The 22,306-nt window shown below is 41.6% G+C and overlaps 1 long non-coding RNA gene across 1 annotated transcript in view; it reads right to left on the minus strand.

Annotated features, from left to right (window-relative positions):
* LOC145722681 (uncharacterized) overlaps nt 1-22,306 on the minus strand; it is a 191,750-nt gene that overhangs the window by 123,572 nt on the left and 45,872 nt on the right. The gene's annotated exons all lie outside the window — the stretch shown is intronic.

Below are 22,306 nucleotides of genomic sequence, written 5' to 3' on the forward strand. Positions count from 1 at the left end.
CCAGAAGCACATCTACACTTTTCCTTAGTAATTCTACTTTCAGCAGTTTAACCTACATAGATAAACTTGTATATGTGCTAAAGAATGAATGTACAAGATTATTCCTTGCAGCACTTTGTAATAATGAAAAATAGGAAACAAACCAAATTTTCATCAGTAGGGTACTGAGTCAATAAATTACAAGACATCCAATTAATGGAATTCTAAACAACTGTAAAAAAGAAGGAGGAAGCTCCCTATAACTTGATATGGAAAGATCTCTAGCATGTAGAGCTAACTGAAAAAAGGAAGGTATTCAATGATATTTATATATGCTTTTATATGACAGCAGGAAGAAGAAAAGAATCTCATATTTCCTCAAAGAACTTGAAGACCAAGAGTCACATGCTCTTTTGACTGAGCCAGGCAGGCACCCCCCGGGGCTGTGCTCTTTTCTCTAATAAGGAAGAACACCAGATTCTCAGGCAAATGGCCAGGGTCCAAATGTTGATTTTCCCAATTCCTAACTGGATTAAGTTTTCTGAACCTCAGTTTTCTCTTTTAAAATAAAAAAGGAAGGAAACAACAGTATCACCGCGTTGAGGGTTGACCAGGATAATGTGCAAAGTTAACTCCAAAACAGTCCCGATAGATTGTTACTTGTTGTCATTCTAGGCAAGTGAACTCAGGGCCGAGGGCACAGGCATTGCAAAATATCCTGGACCTGAGCTCCCGGGTATCTTCTTTTGACTTTGCATTTCACCTTAGGTAAGAAGTCTTGCCTTGACTTGACAAAGGACTTGAGACACTTAGAAGTGCTTCTCCTGGACCTCCCATCCCCGTGATGTAGCCAGCTTTACTGTCTCACCTCCAGAGGAAGCCATCTCTACCCCTTGGCCATTGCTTTTACTTTGTCATGTGAGCAGTCCTGGTAGTAAAGCAAACCACGTCAGATTCTAAGCCCCAGGAAGCCAGATTTTTGCCTACACACTGGTGTCTCAAACTTCTCTGCTGTAAATGATGTTGATGACAAGGGCATATCTTCTGGGAGAAGAAGCCAGTGGTGGCTGTTGATGAAATGGACATAATACAACTGCAGGTCTCTGATCTCCTGGCCATGAGACGCTACATGGAACAGCATTTCCTCAACATTGCGTGTGGATTTATGAAGCTGAAATGCCCAGGCTCAGTTGCCTGTTTGTCACTTCTGGCGCTTGCTGCCGCCTAGGGCTTGTGGCACTGCTCCTTTGGAGAACTGTGCTCCTGAAACATGGCCCCTTTAGCTCTTTGCTTTTCTCCTATAGCAACACACAACAGAAGGGAATAGTGCCTGCCTTTCAGCACAGATGATTCAGCTTAGCAGTTAAGCTTCACTCAGAATTCTCTGTCTGCCATCCTAAATCTAGATGATTCTTTTATCTCCCTTGCCGTGCAAGAAGGGTCACAACTTTCTGACAGCTAAAGCTCCCTTTCTCTCTTTTTTAGTCCTTGACCTTTCCCTCTTCCTTCCCAATGCTGAGAGGCATTTTCTCTGCCTTGATTATTTGAACACAATAATACTTTAGGTCTGATAACCCCCAACAACTGAAATGTAGGGTCCAACCTGCCTCCTGTATCTCAAGAAATGAGCAAGAACTGAACCATTTCTGCTTCCATGTCATTGCTGTTTTGCCTTTCCTCCTGCTTTGCCCCTCTTCCCCCATTACAGCCCTCAGACTCTGAAACCTCAGACAACTGAGACTCCACCTGCTCATCAGGTGTGGATGGGGCCTGGCATCCCCCCACTGTGCTTGTGCACCTTCAGTCCTTGCTCTGACCACTTCTGACACCTCTTGTATTTGCCTTGTTTAGGTACTCAAGCACAGCCATTAAAAGAAACAAAAATTAAAGACAATTGATTGTGGAAGCATTTATTTTTGTTTTGATGACAAATCTGCAAGTAACTCAATTCTAAACAATAAAGTCTCCAGTTCATAGACCTGATTTAGACCCCAAAAAATGTGATTATTTTCAATCCCTAATAGTTATTCATATTTACTGAATGAGTATTAAGTGCCAAGCACTCTTTAAAGTACTGGTCCCAGGTCAAGTTCCCTAGCAAAGTCTGAGATGGAAATTCCTATGTAAGCCAGAGAGTACTTATATTGAGGAGAAACCAGTAAAGGAGTGAGAGGAGCAGGGCAAGGAAAGAAGCTAAGCAAAGTGTGCTTTCTAGAGAAGTCTAGCCCCAGCATGATTCTACTTAGAGCTCCAGACAGTGAACTGTATCCCAGCATTGATCCCTTCCGGAAGCAATGGTGCTGGCTCATATACCCCTGAATCAGTCAGTAATTGGCTATGGCCCACCTCTGGTGGGGTAAGGCCACCAACAAGACAATGTGAGTTATTAGCAGCCCAAACCTGCAGCAGAGGGGACAGGTGTGTGTGCCTCTGAAAGGATCTGCTTGGAGTAGAAACAGGATCTATTACAGCACTTCACAAAGATTAAATTATTAATTCTCCACACCATTTGAGCTAGGGCACCATTATTACTATCCCTATTTTACAGAAGAGGAATCTAAGACACAGAGAGCAAGTGATGAAGATCGCAGAGAACCATGACTTAAACCAAGACAGTCCCACTCTACCTGCCCAGCCAGCCTCCATACAAAGCTGCTCTTTACAAGGGAAGATTTGAAGCAGCCTAAGCGGGCACATTCTTGTCCTTACATACTCACCAAGTCACTTATATTAGCAGTCACATCCACTTATGCAAAATGTCTAATTTGATGAAGAATTAGTAAATATTTTTCATTACTGCAACATAAAGATTGACCAATACTTCCGAAAATAGGATAAAGACTTGTTAGCAATGCTACTGCACCAAAAGCATGCATCTCCCATACAAGAATATATATATTTCTTACTCCATTTTTTAAAGACTTCTTTCTTTATTTTTGAGAGTGAGAGACAGAGAGAGAGAGAGGAAGTGGGGGTTGGGGCAGAAGGAGAGGGAGAGAATCAAGCAGACTCCCCACAGAGCACAGAGCCAGATGCAGACCTCCATCCCGGGACCCTGAGATCATGACCTGAGCCAAGACCAAGAGTCGACCACTTAACCAATGAGCCACCCAGGCAGCCCTTCTTAGTCCATTTTTAATTTTAAAGCACAGCTCACTCTATTTTACTAAATCTATATTTCTCACAATTTTAATCAATAGATTAGTTATAAAGCCTAAAACAAAAATTAAAGACAGTAGGAAATAAATTTTTCATACATGTTTTATAACAATGGTTTTTAAATGTCTTAGAGCAAAAGTTCATGTCGCACTTGCTACATTTCCAATCATGTTTGGCCATTTTCCTTCTCCTGACAGCTTCAATTTAACATAAAAGATAAGACATCTAGTGCTATGGTTGTGTAAATGGTATGGAACACAACTTCACGTTCAAAAAAATGTTTAAGAACACAGATTAATGTACACCTATGAAGGGTGCAGACCATGTTTCTGTCACTCATGCTAATGATGTGCCCCTAAAAAGGGGAGCATGTGGAGCAAGGCCAAGGTGAGTTAGCCACTCCCTCCAGGCAAACAAAAGGGAAAAATGCTTTTGGTAATACCATTTCACCAAACAGCTCCTTGCTTTTCTCATAATTAATAATGCCATACTACTACCTGAAAATAATACAAACACTAAGAAACAGACACATTTCATCTATTTCTCATGCTCAGTTAGAAAGCTCCCAACATTTTTTAGAAGAAAAGAGAGTTTTAAAAATAAGACCCTAAAGCCTCCTACTACAGACAGTTTTGTACTCTGTCTACCATTATTCTTTGAGATCTAGACAATCTCTCTGGGAACCCCAGCCCATGTGTTTCCTGCAGTGTCTTGGCTGAGCTCAGCAAAGCCTAGGATTTCACTAGGTGTCAGGTAGCAAGATCTACTGTGACAGTGTGGACTTCCCCTCAGGGGATCTATTAGTAGATCAGAATACCTGGCAAGCCTTCCTAAAAATGGCCCCAGAGGACCCAAGAAGGCTAACCCAGAGTCAGTGTGGCTATGAGGGACCAGCTGAAATAAATCAGCTGGAAGCTCCCAAGGGGCCCTTAGCTTAGATAAGCAAAAGCTAGGAATGGAAGCAGAGAAATGAGGTCTATTTTCTGACTCTCAGAGGGGAAGGAGGGAGTTGGCTGATTAAATTTGGAACCCAGGTGAGGGAAAAGACTCCATGATTTGGCTAACCCAGGAAGGAAATATATTTGTTGGAAAATTCGAATACTGAAACTCTAATCTAACCTTTTGTCCTCTCTGAAGGCTTGGAAGTGGAGAGACTGGTCTTGGAATACAGCAGACACCTCTGTTTTTGAGATTTTCTGGGCTGCACGGGTGTTGCCATTGCTTTAGTAAAAGGAGAGCCTTGCTTGGATCATATCCAAGGCAGTCTGGTTGCCACAACACCCAGAACACTTGGTTATAAAGTGGTCCTTTGCCCCAGAGCTTTCCATTCCATCCTCTCATCTCCTCCCAGACCCTGCCGCATCAATCACCTCCTCTCTTCTCACCTCTTTAATCTTTCCCTTTTCACTGGCTGCTTCCCCTTGGCCTATACACTCACTCTGGTCCCCCAGATCCTAGAACAATGACAAAACCCTCCCATGGACTTGCTTCCCTCTCAAGTTACTGTCCCGTCTTCTTCCTGCCACCACTCAACACCTGCTTCCTCTACTTCCTGACCTCCTATTTATTCCTTGACTCTGCAGCTTGGATTCTATTCCACTTTGGGAAGCGCACTCTTGAAGGTCTCATTCAACATAGCCAATGGCCTCTCCCTCTCCACTCCTCTAACAGGTAACATTATGAATCACTCCTTTCCTAAAACCTTCTTCATTAGTTTTCAGGGCTATCATTGGCAGCATTCAACTACCTCTCCAGTGCCTCCCAGACCACAATTTCTGAGTCTTCTTTGCTGGCTCTTCTTCCACCAACCACCTAAAGTAGACATTCCCCAAAGTTTTGCTGCTTACAACTTTCCCTCCTCACTCTCTGTGTTCTATCTTGAAGAAATCATCTACTCTCCTAGTGTCCACAGTCTTCCATATGTTCCACACAGATATACATGTCCAGACCCAGTCTCTCTTCTGAACCAGTTTGCAGTGCAAGATATTAGATAACTCGTGGGTACCTCAAATTCAACAGGTACAAAACCGAAGTCCTTATCTTCCTTGTTAAATCTTTCTTCTTCCTAAAGCCTGTGACTCCTCCATAGTCATTGGTACTGAGGCTCTATTCCTTAGGACTATCTTTGACTTGTTCCTCTCTCTCACCTACCACATGCAATTTATTTATTTATTTAAAATTCAAATTAGTTAACATGTAGTACAGTATTGGTTTCATGAGAATTTAGTGATTCATCACTTACATATAACACCCAGGGCTCATCAACAAGAGCCCTTCTTAAGCCCATCACCTATTTAGCCCACCCCCCACCCACCCCCGCTCCAGCAACCCTCAGTTTGTTCTCTATAGTTAAAGAGTCTGTTATGGTCTGCCTCCCTCTCTCTTTTTAGCTTATTTTATTTTTCCTCCCCTTCCCCATGTTCATCTGTTTTGCTTCTTAAATTCCACATATGAGTGAAATCATATGATATTTGTCTTTCTCTGACTTATTTCACTTAGCATAATATCCTCTAGTTCCATCCACGTCATTGCAAATGGCAAGGTTTCATTCTTTTTAATCGCCAAGCAGTATCCCATTGTACATATGTACCACCTCTTCTTTATCCATTCCTCAGTTGATGGACACCTGGGCTCTTTCCATAACTTGGCTATCATTGATAGTGCTGCTATAAACATTGGGGTGCATGTTACCGCACGCAATTTAATTTTAGAATCTTGATGATATTCCCTTCACTTTATCTTTCATATCCAAATCCTTCTTTCTACTCCCACTGTCCTAGTTTAGGCTTCCAGACCACCTCCTTGTCAACTAAAGAATTAAAAATATCCACCAGCCAACTGCTCTTCCCATTTCTTATCACTTCCTCTAATGTGCTTCACACACAAATAGAAAGTATCAGATAATTGAATTGATGACATTTTCCCATCCTCAAAAACATTGGTGGCCCCCTATTTTTTACAGAGTAAGTCCAACTTTCTCAGCCTGAGCAGCCAGGTCTTTTAGAACCCAAAGTCCAACATTTCCTCCTATCACCCTCCCTTTCCCAACACATACACCCTCATTCTTAAGCTTGCTGAATGTACTCTGCATTTGTTTTCTGGCTTTTTACTATTTATGTGAAAATACATCCTCTAGTTGCAGCTTGCTGAAATCTCGCCCATACTTCTAGACTTTTATTAAATACTATTTCATAGTCATTCCAGAAAGTATCTTCACCTACAACACCCCCTCAAATTAATTCATTATTCTCTCTCTCCTCTATACCTAACACCATACCTTTTGACTTCTATTATAACAAAGGATGATCCATAAAACAGCAGCAGCAGCATCTCCATGTTAGAAATGTAAATTCATGGGCCTGATTCCTGACCTACTGAATCAGAATCAATGCGGGTAGAGTCTAGGATTAGTGTTTTAACAAGATTGCCAGAGGACTGTGAGATTGGCTAATTCAAGCACAACTGCTTTAGAGCCCTCACCCTAGAGCCAGTATTACATGTTTGAATGTGTCTCCCCACCTAGACTATGAACTTCCTAAGGCAGAGCTCGTCATATTGCTTGGCCATCTTGGTATCACAGGAGCTTAATGAAAGCTTGTTGAGTAGCCCCTGGTTATAGCTTGGTGTGGCCTGGAGTACTGCTTAAGTATAGTGATTCTGTGAAGAATCTGCTGCACATCAGGAAAAGAATCAGCCCTCCAGGAGCAGTTTATTTATGTTATTTCTCTGTTGGATTTGGTATCAGTGGTGGGAAAAGAGAGAGACGTTATATATATATTTTTTTTTTTTATTTGAGACAGAGAGAATGAGAGACAGAGAGCATGAGAGGGAGGAGGGTCAGAGGGAGAAGCAGACTCCCTGCCGAGCAGGGAGCCCGATGCGGGACTCGATCCCGGGACTCCAGGATCATGACCTGAGCCGAAGGCAGTCGCCCAACCAACTGAGCCACCCAGGCGCCCGAGAGACGTTATATTTAATATAAATGTTCAGAAAGAATTTCTTGCCCAACCAATGGCTTCATCTTGGCTTCCTTGAGTGTTGAGAAAGCTAGTGAATGCTAGTAGACATATATCACCTACCAGGCACTATGCTATTTTGTTTCATTCTCACAACAACCTAGGTGGTACATACTACAATAACCTCCAGTTGAATGACGAGTAAAAGGAGGCTCAGGGTGGGCCATGATCATGTAGCTAGAAGTGGTGCAGCTAGAAGGTTTGAGGCTATAGGTCCCACTCTGAGCCATCACGATAAATATCCTCTATGCTTCATGCCTGCTAACTAGGTCTGGGCTTTTCATGGAAGCCACAAGATTCTCTGCTGGGTCTCATGAGATCATTTAATGTCCCAACCCAGTTGTGAAACCAGGTTTTACTGTGTCTCCACGTACCCTGGCTTTGCTTCTGCTCTTCTCAACACTGAAAGCCCCAAGGCTATAATAGCACTTTTCTTGCCCAGTTTTAGTAGACTCAAGGTCAAGGCAATTATCACCTGGGCAGAGACTCCTTCCCATCTTCAGACAGGAGGGAGAGGAGATGCTTCTGAAACCCATTAAAACTGAGTGCCTGGGAGCACTCTGAATCATAAGCCCTGTGAGTCATGGAGCCCTCTAAGTTGGATTAGGCAAGAGGGCTGTTGGTTTTTATGGCAACGTACTCAGTACTCTCAGGGTATTGTTAATTAGCCTTTTAAGACCTAGAAATCTACAGTTTTGGCATGGGAGTGGTTATTCACAATTGTCCCCCAGATAGAGGGAGACTGATTTTGGACAAAGCCTATGGTCTGGAAAGCTCTGTCCGCTGGAGTGTATGCCTAAAACACCAAGGGCACACCCCTGTCTAGAGCTCTGGGTCTGCTTTTATAGCCTTGAACTTGAGAGCTGAATAAAAAGAAAGGTCAGACTCACAGTCCTCCCAAGGGCTTTTCTTGAACACAACATTACCGGAGGAACAGGGGAGCCATGTGTGTTTGGAACCTAGGACCCAGCAAGCTGGCTTGGACCCTGCACTGACTCCCACATTACCTTTTACTGTGGGAGAAAGGGACAGGGGGAATTATGTTTCTTTGGCACATACTCCCACTCAGTATCTAGAAAGAAAAACTCCACTTTCTTGGCAAGGCAGCTTGTGAGCACTTTTACCACAGTATTTAAAGGGAAAGTTTAAAAAAAACCCAACCATCTTCACTCTTCATTCATTCATTCACTCAACATCCATTCAGCACCTACTGAGCAGCAGGTGTTGAGTTACAAAGAAGACACTACAGTCACTTTCCTAAAAGAATTCCCAACGCATCTAGTGACTCCCAGTCTCTTGGGGCCATTCCCTGCAGACAACCCCATGACTCACAATCCCCAGAAGAAGTAGGAAGGAAAAATTTTCACAGCTTCAGCCCTAAGAGGCTTTGCTCCACCTGCGCAGAGGGAGGCTCTGGCACCGACCATGGGCACCTGGTCCCCTCTGGCTCCTCCCTCCTGAGCCCCTCTGTGTCCTCTCCAGGCAGCCACAGCCTCAGTCACCTGCTCAGCTCTCCTGAAGCCCCCCTCAGCCTCAGCCAAGAGAATTCTTTGGCTCTGCTCTAACTCCATTAGAACCTCCTCATGCTCTCTAGAATGCTGAGGAGAGAAATATCTCCTTGATAAATGTAGTTGCTCACCCCCAATTCCAGTCTTACCCATAAGCTTAAGAGACTAGAAAGTTCAAAACTGATTGGGTTAAGTCCCCTACAGGTACTTTAAGAACCAGAGAAACAAAAGAATCCCACCCACCTCCCCCTTACATTGTCATCTCCCAACTGTGGAAAAACTAGAGTGAGAGGAGCAAGAAGGAATGCTGATGGGTGCCAAAGGGGAAATTGTGGCTTCAGGTGAAAGAAAGCTCCTGGTAAAGCCTCTGAGAGTGTGCTCTTCACTCCACTTACGGTGACTCCTTGTGCAAGGAAACGGGCAGTAAGGTGAGCGCCAGAGGGAGGAGGACCTGTGAGCAGGGGACAGAAGGAAATAGGAAGCAGAGCGTGTGGTAAGGGTGCCCCTGCTGGCCTCCTCCAGCATCGCAGGGACCCTGCTGTTTCTTAATACGGAGACCTAGTGTGAGCCACCTCTAGCCCAGCTCCCTGTGGACACACAGCCTGCAGTGCTGCTGCCGTTCCCCCTCAAGGTGGGAGTGAGGTTTCAGGCTAAGGACGAGACCGGTGGACCCCAAATGTTATGGTCCATGGGGTGATCAGCCAGCTCTCATCCACGTGTTAGGAAAGAGAATCCCCTAGAAATATCTGAGGTGACATGAGAGGTGGTAGGGAAAGAAGCGGGTGCTGAAAGCTGTGGGGCCCGACAAGCAATTAAGATTTCAATAGAGGGGCGCCTGGGTGGCTCAGTCGTTAAGCGTCCGCCTTCGGCTCAGGTCGTGATCCCAGGGTCCTGGGATCGAGCCCCGCATCGGGCTCCCTGCTCCGCGGGGAAGCCTGCTTCTCCCTCTCCCACTCCCCCTGCTTGTGTTCCTTCTCTCGCTGTGTCTCTGTCAAATAAATAAATAAAATCTTAAAAAAAAAAAAAAAAGATTTCCATAGAAACAAGAATAATTAATTAGCTCTCAAAAGTGAGGGGCAGGGATAGGAAGGTGGGGGATCAGAATTCCTGCATGCCTCTGCTTCCCTTTCCTAGAAAATACCAGCTGGATACATAGAGTCAATTTTGCTATCTGTCCTTCCTTTCAAGCTAGTTATAACCTGTCCAGAGTTTGATAAGTTTCTCACTTCCAATAAGTACAGCAGAACTACTTTAAATGATAGCAGCTTACGATGGATACAGATGACATCCAATTATTTCCTTCCCTCACTATAAAATCCAGTTCACTGTTCTGGTTTTTCTGTTTAATCTCCCCTCCCTGGTTCCACCTTCACCTTTATCCGCCCCCCCAACTTTAAGCCTGGGTCAGGGGGGCAATCTTGATGCCTCACATCACTGATCGGTGGGCCATTGCCTCTGGCTTCCAGGTGGCAGGTCAGTGGGAGGCACAAGCAGCAGACTGGAGGGCAGAAAGAGAGAGATCAAAGCATTTCTTCCTGGGCTCCTGTCTTCTTCCACACGATCATTCTGGCAGTGCCCATATCCTTCTGGAACTAGAGGTCCTACTGGGCAGCCCATCTTCGGGGCTCCAGTCCTCAACCCAGTGGAGGACCATGGTTTCCTACTTTTACTTTCGAAGACCTGGAGGATAATGGGTCTCTGGGTGCCTCAACTTCCCTTATGGTTCCCCTTATTCTGTACCCACTTCTATAAATAGTCCTTACCTTAAATTATCTTCAAAATCTCAGCAGAGTGTGCCTCCTGGTTCTTGCCAGGATGCTGTCTGATACACCCATATTCTGTGCAGATGTCCTTCTGCTCTAACAACAGTGACATCCAATGGTTAATCCAGTTTTTTATTAGGTATTTGCTAGAGGAGCTTACATTTGTGGACAAGGAGAATCTAACCAGTTCACAGTGTGGTATTTTTATTGGTGACTGAGAAAAGAAGCTAGAAAATATGATGTAGGGGGAGCCAAAATGCCTTCTATGTAAAAATAATAACTTAAAATTAAAAAAAATGTTTTTCCATGAGGACTTCCTGTGCTGGGTCCTGGATGCAAAGATGCCTAAAACACAAGCTCTGCCCACAAGAGGCACGCAGTTTAGTGGAGGAGAAAGAAGCTTGAAGAGGTAATAATGATAGAGTGTGCTGATGGCTGTGTCCAAGCCACGAAGGTCTGAGGCGAATACAGAAGAAACTGCCTAACCAGAGAATGAAGGAAAGTCCTGGAGGAGATGATCCCAAATCTGAGCCTTCCTCGTGGGTAGGAATTTGCTAGAAGAGAGGTATATGGAAAGAGATTTTGAAACAAGGATATACCAGGCTGAGCTATACAGATGATTGTGTGCTTTCACATAATCCTCACATTAGGATGCAGAATCTACCCAAGGATTGCAGTTATGCAATTGGAATCATGTTTGGGAGCTTTTAAATTTATTGATGCCTGGGCACCCCTATATTTACTCTGAAACAATAAAGTTAACCTTCAAGGTCATTCCCTTGCACAGAGCCTTCTGGAGATCCTGCGATGCAAGGGACCCTGCAGTGTGTTACGAGGTCCATGTGTGTAAAATCTGCAAAAGGTATTGTTTTGTTCTTATTAATGAGGACCCCCAGACTGCATGCTATGCAGGACCACAAACCTGGATCCATCCCTTTACCCAGGTCCCACTCAACCCAATTCAATCAGAATCTCTGGGGATATGGCCTGGCCATCAGCATGCTTTAAAAGCTGCTGAGCGAGTTTAATGTTTGACCAGAGTTGAACACATTGTGCATTTTAATAGCTGGAAGAGATCTCAGAGTTCCTGGTCAAATCCCCTCACTTTACAGCTGGAGTAACCATAATCCAGAGAAGAGCTGAAGGTCCCACAGCTCATCACTGAAGAGCAGCGTTCAAACCTAAAACCCTTAGCTCCAAATTCATGCTCTCCTGCTTAGATAACTGGCAATTTCTGGTAACAAGTACCAGATACCAAAACACATGTGCTTGCCCTCCCTTCCTTCAAAATCTGGTCCTCAGAGCCCTGGGCTGATTAGCATCTCATGTAAGCTTGCCGATTCAAGGAGGGTCAGCTTGTCTGCAGTGGTGGAAGCAGAGGGGGCAGGGGAAGCAGGACTGGGAGTGAGGGAGATGAGGCAGTGATGATGAGCTCTCTCTAAGACTGGCATCCACAGGGAATGCCTTTGGCTAATGCATTAATAGTTCCCCAGGTCAGAGAGAAGAGGCACAAAATTGTAACCGTTCCAGCCAGAACATCCTGTGAGAGGCTTTTCTGGAGCCAGTTTTTACCACACTCACAGTCTATGCAATTATCACCTGGGCAGAGCCTCCCCTTTTCAGACAATCCTGTATTGTGAGGAGCCCATGAAACCCATTGAAATGCCCAGAGGCCCCACTGAGTCATGCCAAACTTTTTTCCGAGGTCTATAAGACCATTCATTTCATAACTGTACTTCCTAATGTGTTCATAATTAGTCTTTAAGGTAGACCTCAAAATGCCTCTTTAAAAGTACTGTTGTATTTTTTAAAAATCACCAGGGGAATGGAAACCATGAGACCATTTTGGGAAATGAGGATAACTCCATTTTGCTGGGAAGTATGGTAGTCCCCGGGCATTTTCAGACAGGGGACAAGAGAAGAGATGTAACTCTAGGTCTGTGTGGTAGAGGAGCTGGCTCCTGAGGCTCGGAGTTTCACAAGGAGGCTGTGTTTTAAAAGCCTGGAGGTAGAGAATTTTTGAGTGGCTACAAAGGAGGCAGAGTCACATCAGGGAGAATGAGGAACAGAAATGCACACGCCAACAAGCACCCAATGACGAGCATTTCCCATCATTCTTTAACATACAGACAGCAGGAAAACTGCAGGATGTTGGATAATGTCTCTTAGATGCTAATATACTCTTTAAAAGATTTAATTGGGTGGCACCCGAGTGGCTCAGTCAGTTAAGCATCCGACCCTTGATTTTGGCTCAAGTCATGATCTCAGGGTCGTGAGATCAAGCCCTGCTTCAGGCTCCATGCTGGACGTGGAGCCTGCTAAAGATTCTCTCTCCCTCTCCCTCTGCCCCTCCCCCCCAAAAAAGATTTAATTGGTATTGTTACTACAATGCTAATGAGACATGGATATCTAGTAATGATGCTTTTAAAGTCCTGCTTCCTTCCATTTCCTTTCACAGGTGCTGATCCCTAATAAACATCTTGCAAACACCATCTCAGTGTCTGCTCCTGGAGAACCCAACCTGCGGCAATGTCATTCTCCCTCCCCAATACTTTGTATATATGAACACATACATACTCAAAAGTCTATACGTATATACATGATGTCCTTTTTCTCAGGCTGTAGCCCCCTCACAGAACCTCAGAACAAGCTTTCAATTCAATTTATCTGACTGCTTAGGAGAGGCAGCAGAGCTTAATGGTCAAGACCATTAACCTGGGGATTCAACTTGGCTCAAAATCACAGCCCTTCCCTCATTTATGAAGGCCAAATGTGATAATGTATATAAAGATCTTACACAGTGCCTGGCCCACAGTAAACCTCCAGTAAATGACAGCTACTATTTTTGCCATCCAAATGGAACTATTTCCAAGACTTGAATCCAAGCCAAACACACACTAAGGAACTGCTCTTTCCTCTTACAGTGGGACAGCTCTAATTTCAGCTTCTCTTTCTCACTCTCTGCTATTCTACAAGGGACAAGTCAACTTTTCCTCTCACAAAACAAACAAAAAAAGCAAAAAAACAAAGAACAACAACAACAAAAAACCTTTAGTTCAAACTTTCATAATCATTCTTTTGAATTGTTACAATAGGTTCCAAACTGGTTTCTTACCTCTTAAGACTCAATTCTCCATCTCCAATCCATTCTTCACTTTGCCCATAGTTAGGTTTCTAAAATGCAGATAAGTTCTCTGCTTGAAATCCTTGAATAACTTTCATTTTCTGCACAGAAAAAAATTGTGCAAACTATGTTAGCCACTGAATATGGCCCCGCCTTCTGACTACCCTATTGTCCTAAATCTCATCAATAACAAAAATAACTTGTAGTTTCCAAAACGTGCTGTTGTGTTGTATGCTGTTTTATGGTTCCTTGTGTTTGAATACTAATTCCTGAACCTTCCCTTTCCACAGTACATTCCCAGATCTTCTATGAAAATCCTATTTATTCTTCAAACTCTTTGCTATGGATTGAATGTTTGTGCCCCTCCAAAATTCCTGTGTTGAGTCCTTATCCCCAAAGTGATGGTGTTTGGAGGTGGAACCTTTGGGAAGTAATTAGATTTAGATGAGGTCATAAGGGTTAAGGCCTCATGATGGGATTAGTGCCCTCATAAGAAAAGAAAAGACAAGAAAGAGATCTTGGCTTCTCTCTCGGCCCTGTGAGAATAGAGCAAGAAGGCAGCCATCCACAAACCAGGAAGAGGGCCCCCTCCGAACACCAAATCTGCTGGCACTCTGATCCTGGACTGAGCTTCCAGAAGCTCCAGAACTGAGAGAAATAAATGTTACTTAATCCCCCCAGTCTATGGTATTTTGTTATAGCAGCCTGAGCTAACTAAGCAACATCTCCTCAATGCCCTTTATCCTTCACTTATTCATTCCTTATCCCTCAACGGAACACTGAGCATGTAGGAGAGCTTGTGCTACATCCTAGGGATACAAAAACCATCCCTGCCCTCAAGATGTACATAGATTAAATGGAGAGATAGGCAAATAAGCTGCCAATTTCAATGGATTGTATGAGGTACCGTCAGAGCACAGAAAAGGGACATCTAAACCAAAGGCTTAGAGAAGCCTCTTCATAGGGGTGATGCTTGGATTCAGCCTTCCTTACTTCAGGTTGTTCCTAGCCTCACACCACAGAGATGATCACCCTCCACAATGTAAAACTTCTGTAACCTTGTGTGTGATCTTATTGTTACTTCATCTCTAGTAATACTGTAACTTAATGATTCTCCTAAGAATGAACAGTTAAAGACAGGAGTCATCTCAGTATTCCCAGATACTTTTAGAATGTCTAATACATAATAGATACTCAATTACTGTTTGAAGAACAAATGGATGGATGGATACATGGATAGATGCTCAATAAACATTTGCAAGTACTCAAAGATTTTATTATATAAGCATAATTGAAATTAGAGAAAGAACTCTTTAAGTAAATTCACTTAAAATGTAAGTGATAAAGAAAAATTAACTTGAACTTTATGTTAAAAATGAAGTTAAAATTACCAAAATATGTTCTTTTATAGTAAAAATTTAGATTATGTGCTTAAGTAGGCACAATTTTTTAGAAATAATACGGGGGGGTAAAAATTGTCAAAAAACTTCTCTGACAGCATCCCTGAGGACGCTGTAATTTCAGGTTACTGCTGTGCAGTAAGTAAAAGAAATACTTTTATTTAAAAAGTTCAAGATCTTGGGTGACTAGGTGGCTCAGTCAGTTAAGCATCTGCCCTCAGCTCAGGTCATGATCCTGGGGTCCTGGGATTGAGTCCCGCATCAGGCTCCCTGCTCAGTGGGGAGTCTGCTTCTCCCTCTCCCTCTGCCCCCCCCCACCCCGACCTTGTGCTCTAGCTGGCTCTCTCACTCTCAAATGAATAAGTAAATTTAAAAAATTCAAGACCTTGTCATTTTTCATGAAAGCCTCTCTTATATTTTGGTATGTAATCATCACATTTAAGCATGCATTTTGTTCATTTTCCTTCTTTAGTTGATAACTGACCAAACTCTCTCACATCTTTATTTGCTAATGGCTATTGTCTGTGTTGTAGGTAACAGTACAACATCATTTGTATTAACATCATAAAATCTTACATCCTCTGCAAAATACAGAGTCTCACTCTTTTATTTACATTGTATTTTTACTTTCTTTTGGGTGTACTCAACAATGGGCAATAAGTGGTCTAGTAATGACATTGATTCAATGGGCATGAATCAATCCAATGATTTACTGGTAAACCTTTAACAACTAGTCCCCCAAAAAACAAGAACTCTGATTTACAGTGTTTCCCAATTGCCTAGTGTAAATACTCCCCCATGGCTAAACCCAAGTGACCAACGTAATGTCTCTGAATGCGGACGTGGGAAGAGCTGTGTACACTGCATCTGAGAGCCTGTATGATGAGCCAGCTCTAGCACGTCACCAGATAGATACCAGTGTTAAACTGGATGTGATGGTTGAGGGGTCATTAATTTTTAAATTGGTTAGTTTTTAGTGGATATTTCTGTGCTACGATGACTCTTCTTTTACTAGTAAACGTTATAACCTACAGCATTCAATAATTAAGAATCCCATGTACATCATTTAAAGATCCCTAGAGTTTCCCCAAGTAAATAAAACCTTAGTAATATTTCATAGTGTCTCTGGAGCAGACCCTGAATTCACTGCCCATTCTTTGTGTCTAATACTCCTTCCAAACCCATCACCACTTCTATATCCTGGGGTTGAAATACCAAGCTTCTCACACCTTTTTAGCAGTATTCTTCCTGGAAACATCATGAGATCAGAAACTAAGCTTAAATTCTTCTGTATTTTCTCTACCTTCTCCAAATCAGGACCACCCTTTCAAATTGTTATGAACTGAATCTTACCCCATCTTCAAAATTCATATATTGAAGCCCTAATCCCCAGTGCACCGTATTTAGAGAAAGGGTCATTAAAGAGGTAATTAAGGCTAGATGAGGTTGCAAGTACCAGGCCTTAATCCAATATGACTGATGTCCTTATAAGAAAAGGAAGAGACACCAGGGAGGCACACATACAGAGAAAAGGCCCTGTGAGGATGCAGAAAAAAGGAGGCTGTTTGCAAGCCAGCAAGAGAGGTCTCACCAGAAACCAATTCTCCCAGCACCTTGACCTGGAACTTCCAGCCTTCAGCACTATAAGAAAATACATGTCTGTTGTTTAAGCCACCCAGTCTGTGGTGTTTTATTATGGCAGCCCTAAGAGTCTAATATCCAAATGAATTGCTAGGATAGCCTTGAACATCTCCTAGTTCCTTGTGGTAAATGAACAAACTAATAATGCTGTGGGATATATGTGAATATGTTTGTATGCATAAATTCATGTATTACTCTGATTTTTAATTTAGTACACAGGTTACTTAAAGATTGTTGAGAAGGTTGACATTGGACCATCTGCAGATTAATTACAACTTGATCTTCCAGATGAAATATAACTGTCAGCTTCATTCAAAAATATTTATTCATTTTGGGAATTGCCATAATTAATATAAAATGTTCTTGCACATACTTGTATTAGACTCAGTATAATCAAAGACATACACGTTATTAAAAAGAACTTTCAAAGTTTGTTGAAGTAAACCTGTAGTTTCAGATAACCCTGTCTCTATGTACTTTTGATTCACCTGCTTCTGAAGCAGGATGATGGGAGAAATCAACTAAATTATAAAGGTTGTTTTTTTAATGAAATGGGCCAAAGACGAATGAAACTTTACTGTGAATAGGGAGTATTAGTTTGCCCAAGCAGACATTACAGAACAGGGTCTGACTAACCTCAGACCTGACCAAAACAGCTCTATTTGCCAAAAAAAAAAAAAAAACCCCAGTCATTTCCACTAGGTTGCCAATAAATCCAGACTGCTGGCTACCACCTACAAACACACACAAGGCAGCTCACTGTTGGAAATGTGCACAGAGTTGAGTATTTGTAAATTTAATTATACCTCTGTTTGCTGGTAACAAAGATCTAGTTAGTTTATGTTCTGGGTTAGGTAACAGGTTCTCTCTGGCTTTCAGAGCACCTTGGCTTAGCTTCTCCATCCTACTCCACCCCTCTTGTTGTTCCACAGCCTCTGCGTACAGAGGAACTCTTTGAAACAGGAATCTAAAGTGTCAGACTGGTCTCTCTGCCCTTGGTGCTGACTCAGATCCTGTGAGTGAGTGCTCTATGAAACTAATGAAAATAAGACTAAGTCCATAAATAGTAGAGCCCACCAAAGAGGAAATACAAATCACTGATGAAAAGACAAAGAGACTGTGTTTCAACGGTGATTAAAAGAATGGCATGTGCCACATAATATTTGCCACTTAGCAAATTGACACTGTTTTAATGAAAGGATGGGCATTGAAGACACATGAACTTGGTTCAACTGCTCTGCCCTTTACTGTCTGATGTTACTGGAGAACAATTTGGCAATATGTATGAAAAAACCTTTAAAATGTTAATGTGCCTTCTGCTTCCAGCCATGGTGGAATAAAAGATAACCAGATTTACTCTCCTGCCTGAAATTACCAAAAAGTATTAGGTTTAAAAAAAATCAGATAAAATATATTAAACAATGGTTTTCAAGATATTCCCCAAAAGACAGGAAACAAATGGGGTGAGCCCTATGAAACTGCTTCAGCTAACTGCTAGAGATTTCCCAGACCATGGTGTGGGGAGAGGGCTCCCTGAGTTGATGAGAGCTGAGAGTCTGCAGAGACCAAGGCAACTGGAGTTCTCAGAACAAAGTACTGGGGACGTAAGAGCTTCACCAAGAAATGTGCCGAGGGTCTCCCTTGCTGATTAGTGATCAGCACACACACATGAGAAAACTACCTATGGATGGAGAAAGACCAGTTAACAGGATTAGGCACCCACACAGGGTTGGATGTAGGGCATGTTCCCATAGACACACTGGAAAACGTCACAATTCACTAGACAGAAACACAGAAGGATCTTACCTCCATGGTGGGGAACAAGCCCTAGATGAAGCACTAATGTAGTCTTGCTTAACGAATCTTAAAGCAAGACTGAAAAGGATCAAACTGTTTCTGACCAGTTTAACTACATTCTGGGACAAAACTTATGAATACTGAATAAAAAAATATCTAGTACCCAACAAGGTAAAGTTCACAATGTCTAGAATACAATAAAAAATTAGCTGCCATGCAAAAAGGCAGAAAAACATGACCTATAATGAGAAGGATTATCAATTAATCAAAACTGAATGAGAACTGACACAGATGTTAGAATTATCAGGCAGGGACATGAAAACAAGTATTATAACTGTATTCCATATGTTCAAAAATTAAGTAGAGAAATGAACATTTTTCTTTTTTCTATTTCTTCAGCTTCATTGAAGTACTAGAAGATCTATAATATGTGAAATGAAAAATATACTTAATATACTTAATGGTATTAATGACAGATTAGACATTGCAGATGAAAAAATCAGTGAATCCGAAGATATAGCAGTAGAAACGATCAAGAAAAAAGTATTTTTTAAAAAGATGCACAAAGCATCAGTGAGCTCTAGGAATTCAAGTAAGCTGAGATATGTGTAATCAGAGTCCCCCCAGAAGGGAGGAGGGACAGAAAAAAAATGTTTGAAGAAATAATGGCCAAAATTTTACCAACGAATACCCTTAACACCCAAATTCCAAGAAGCTTGACAAACCTCAAGCACAAGAATCAAATAAACACAAGTAATTAAAACCAGTGATAGAGGGCACCTGGGTGGCTCAGTCAGTTAAGCGTCTCTGTTCAGCTCAGGTCACGATCCCAGGATCCCAGGACACTGCTCAGCAGGGTGTCTGCTCCTCCCTCTCCCTCTGCCCCTCCCCCGGCTTGTGTTCTCTCTCTCTCTCTCTCAAATAAAGAAATAAAATCTTTTAAAAATAAAAAATAAAACCAGTGATAGAAAGAAATCTTCAAAGCAGCAAAAGAAAAAGGACACATTACAGACAGAACAACAAAAATAAGGATGACGGCAGCTCTCTCACAGGAAAACAAAATAGTGGTGCGACATCTTTTAAGTACTGAAAGGAAAAAGCCGTCAACCTAGAAGTCTACATCCAGGGAAAACATCTTTGAAAAGCCAAGTTAAGATAAGTGCTTTTTCAGACATACAAAAGCTGAAAGAATTCATTACCACCAAATCCCCACTGAAGGAAATATTAAAGGATGTCAGTCAGGGAAAGGGAAAATGATATCAGATCGGGATCTACACAAAAGAAACAAGAGAACCAGAAATGGTAACTGCACTGGCAAATATATAAGATTATTTTCTTATTAATAAAATATCTTCAAATGATAATTCGCTGTTTAAACAAAAATAATAACAAAGTGTGGGATTATATTAGATACACAAATTGTATGACAATAATACCACAGAGGTTGAAAGGGAAGAAATAGAAGTACACTATAGTAAGATTCTTATACTACATATGAAGTCATATAATATCACCTGAAGGTAGACTGAGGTCAATTGGACTTGTATACCATATGCCCCAAAGCAACCACTTAAATAACAAAAGGTTATAACTACTCAGCCAAAGGAGATAAGATAGAACAATTTAAAATATTCAATTAATCCAAATAAAGACATAAAAAAGGAAAAAAGAATCAAGAACAAATGGGACAAATACAAAGCATTACCTCACAAAGAGCTAAATAAATGGAGAGCTATACCAGGCTCAGAAGTCATAAGATTCAATATTATTAGCACATCAATAGTCCCCAGATGGGTCTATAGATCCAATACAACCCCAATCAAAATAAAGCAAAAAAAATCAAGCACTATTTTTGTAAAAATTAATAAACTGATTTTTAAATTCACATACAAATATAAAGGACCTAGAATAGTCTAAACTACTTTGAAAAGAAGAATAAGGCTGGAGAACTAACACCACCTGATTTCAAGACCGATTATAAAGCTACTCTAATAATGACAATATGGAATTGAAATAAGACAACTGATCAGGGAGCAGGATACGGTCCAGAAATTGACACCCACATTAACAGACAACCAATTTTTGACAGAGACACAAAGACAATTCAATGGAGAAAGGATAATATTTTCAATAAATATGATGAAACAATTGGATATCCATATGCAAAACTGAACTTGGATCTATACCTTATACCACATCCAAAAATTCTTTCAAAATACCCAAAAATTAACTCAAAATAGATCACAGGGAGGGGGCGCTAAAGTTAGTTGAGGCCTGGAGATCTTTAGCCATTACTTTGCACTGGGACTAGAGGGCTGGAGAAGCTCTCTTTAAGCACACTGACCTCCCAAAAAGAAATAAGAATGTAGAACCTACAAAAGCATGGGGTGGGGAGGGAGGCATAGTACTCCCCTCTGGGCAGGCGATACGGAAGCCAAGGAGTCCCAAGGAGGCTCCAGAGGCTGACACCATGACTCTTACAGTCTCAAGGTCCCAGGAGACAGTACACTGAAGAAGAAAATAGGACTCCTCTCTCCTGCTCCCTGCTGGGACGACCATGTGTGTCCTTCAGGGCTCTGTGATCATGGGACGTCCACAGAGCAAAACAAGAGGTGAGTATGTGGGACCCTGAGCTACCCCAGGTATCCCCAGAAATGACTAGGGGAGAGACTGAGACAGCACTGGAGATCCCGAAGTCTTCATTTCAGCTGGCAGGGAAGACCCAGCAAATGTACTAATTTTTAAGAGACTTCATATGAACCCAGGAATTGGTGAGGCAGAGGCTCATTTGGGTGACAAGGCTACCCCAGGAAAAACTTTAGAAGAAAATAAATCTGTATTATCAGTTATTATCTTTGGATGGTGAAGTTCTAGGTGATTTTTATTTTCTTGATTTCTGTATTGTCTGAGTGTTTTACATGTATCACCCTTTCGATTCAAAAAAAGGAATAAAGCTATTTTAATTTATTAAAAATCTCTAAAGCAAGTTCAGAATTTAAAGAAGGATAGTATAATCCCATTTAGTGAAATACAAACTGAATATAAATGTATAGAATAGAATGGGAGGCAATGCACCAAAACATTAATGGCAATTTGAGTGGTAGAATTGTTGTTGTTGGGTGGTTTTCTTTTTTTCATTTTGCTTTTCTGTGTGTTTTTTTTTCTCATTTTGCTCCAATAAATGTTTGTCACTTTTATAATTAGAAAGATTATAAAATTATTATTATTTTAAAAATCTCATGAATAGAGAAGAAGGCTGGCCAGACAGGTAAATGTATACCCATCCACTCATCTCTCAGGGATCTCTCTTTTATCTTATAAAATGAGGTTGGACTAGATGAATTTTAAAGCCCTTTTCACTATGAGAATTAATCTATTTTAAATTTTTCAGAGATCACATGTGAACTACTTGGGTTCTCTTAAGTTTATGCTTAAAAATAAAAAGAACTAATAGGAGAGGTTTTTAATTTTTCCAAAGGTTTTCCCCTTCCTCAGAGTGTCTTCTGAGCTGGGCATTTTGCCCTAGATTTTCTTCTTTGAAACTGAGTCCTTTATTGCTTCAAATGAGATTAATTCTGAAGTTCAAGATTGCTAGGCCTTCATGTTTATTTATAAGCTCCTTATTGAGGCACATAACTTGTACTTGCTCAAAACCTGATGCAGCCTTTTCCATGTCATACTGCCCATAAATTATCCAAAGACTAAGTTTCCAGATTGATTTTTTTTCCTTCCCTCCCCCATTTAATCATCATATTAATCATTCCAACATTTTCTTTCATTGAGGATGTTGATGAATGGGAAGTAAATTATCTGTCAATTGCATATTCACCAAAGTATGTAAGATTATTCCAGACTTCTTAAAAAGTAGCTATCCAAAACTGCCCACTAGAAATACCAGGAGTCTGATTTCCATTGAGTT

The sequence above is a fragment of the Leptonychotes weddellii genome, chromosome 7 (assembly GCF_054177405.1).
Source record: "Leptonychotes weddellii isolate Sample4059 chromosome 7, ASM5417740v2, whole genome shotgun sequence".
NCBI classification, from domain to species: Eukaryota; Metazoa; Chordata; class Mammalia; order Carnivora; family Phocidae; genus Leptonychotes; species Leptonychotes weddellii.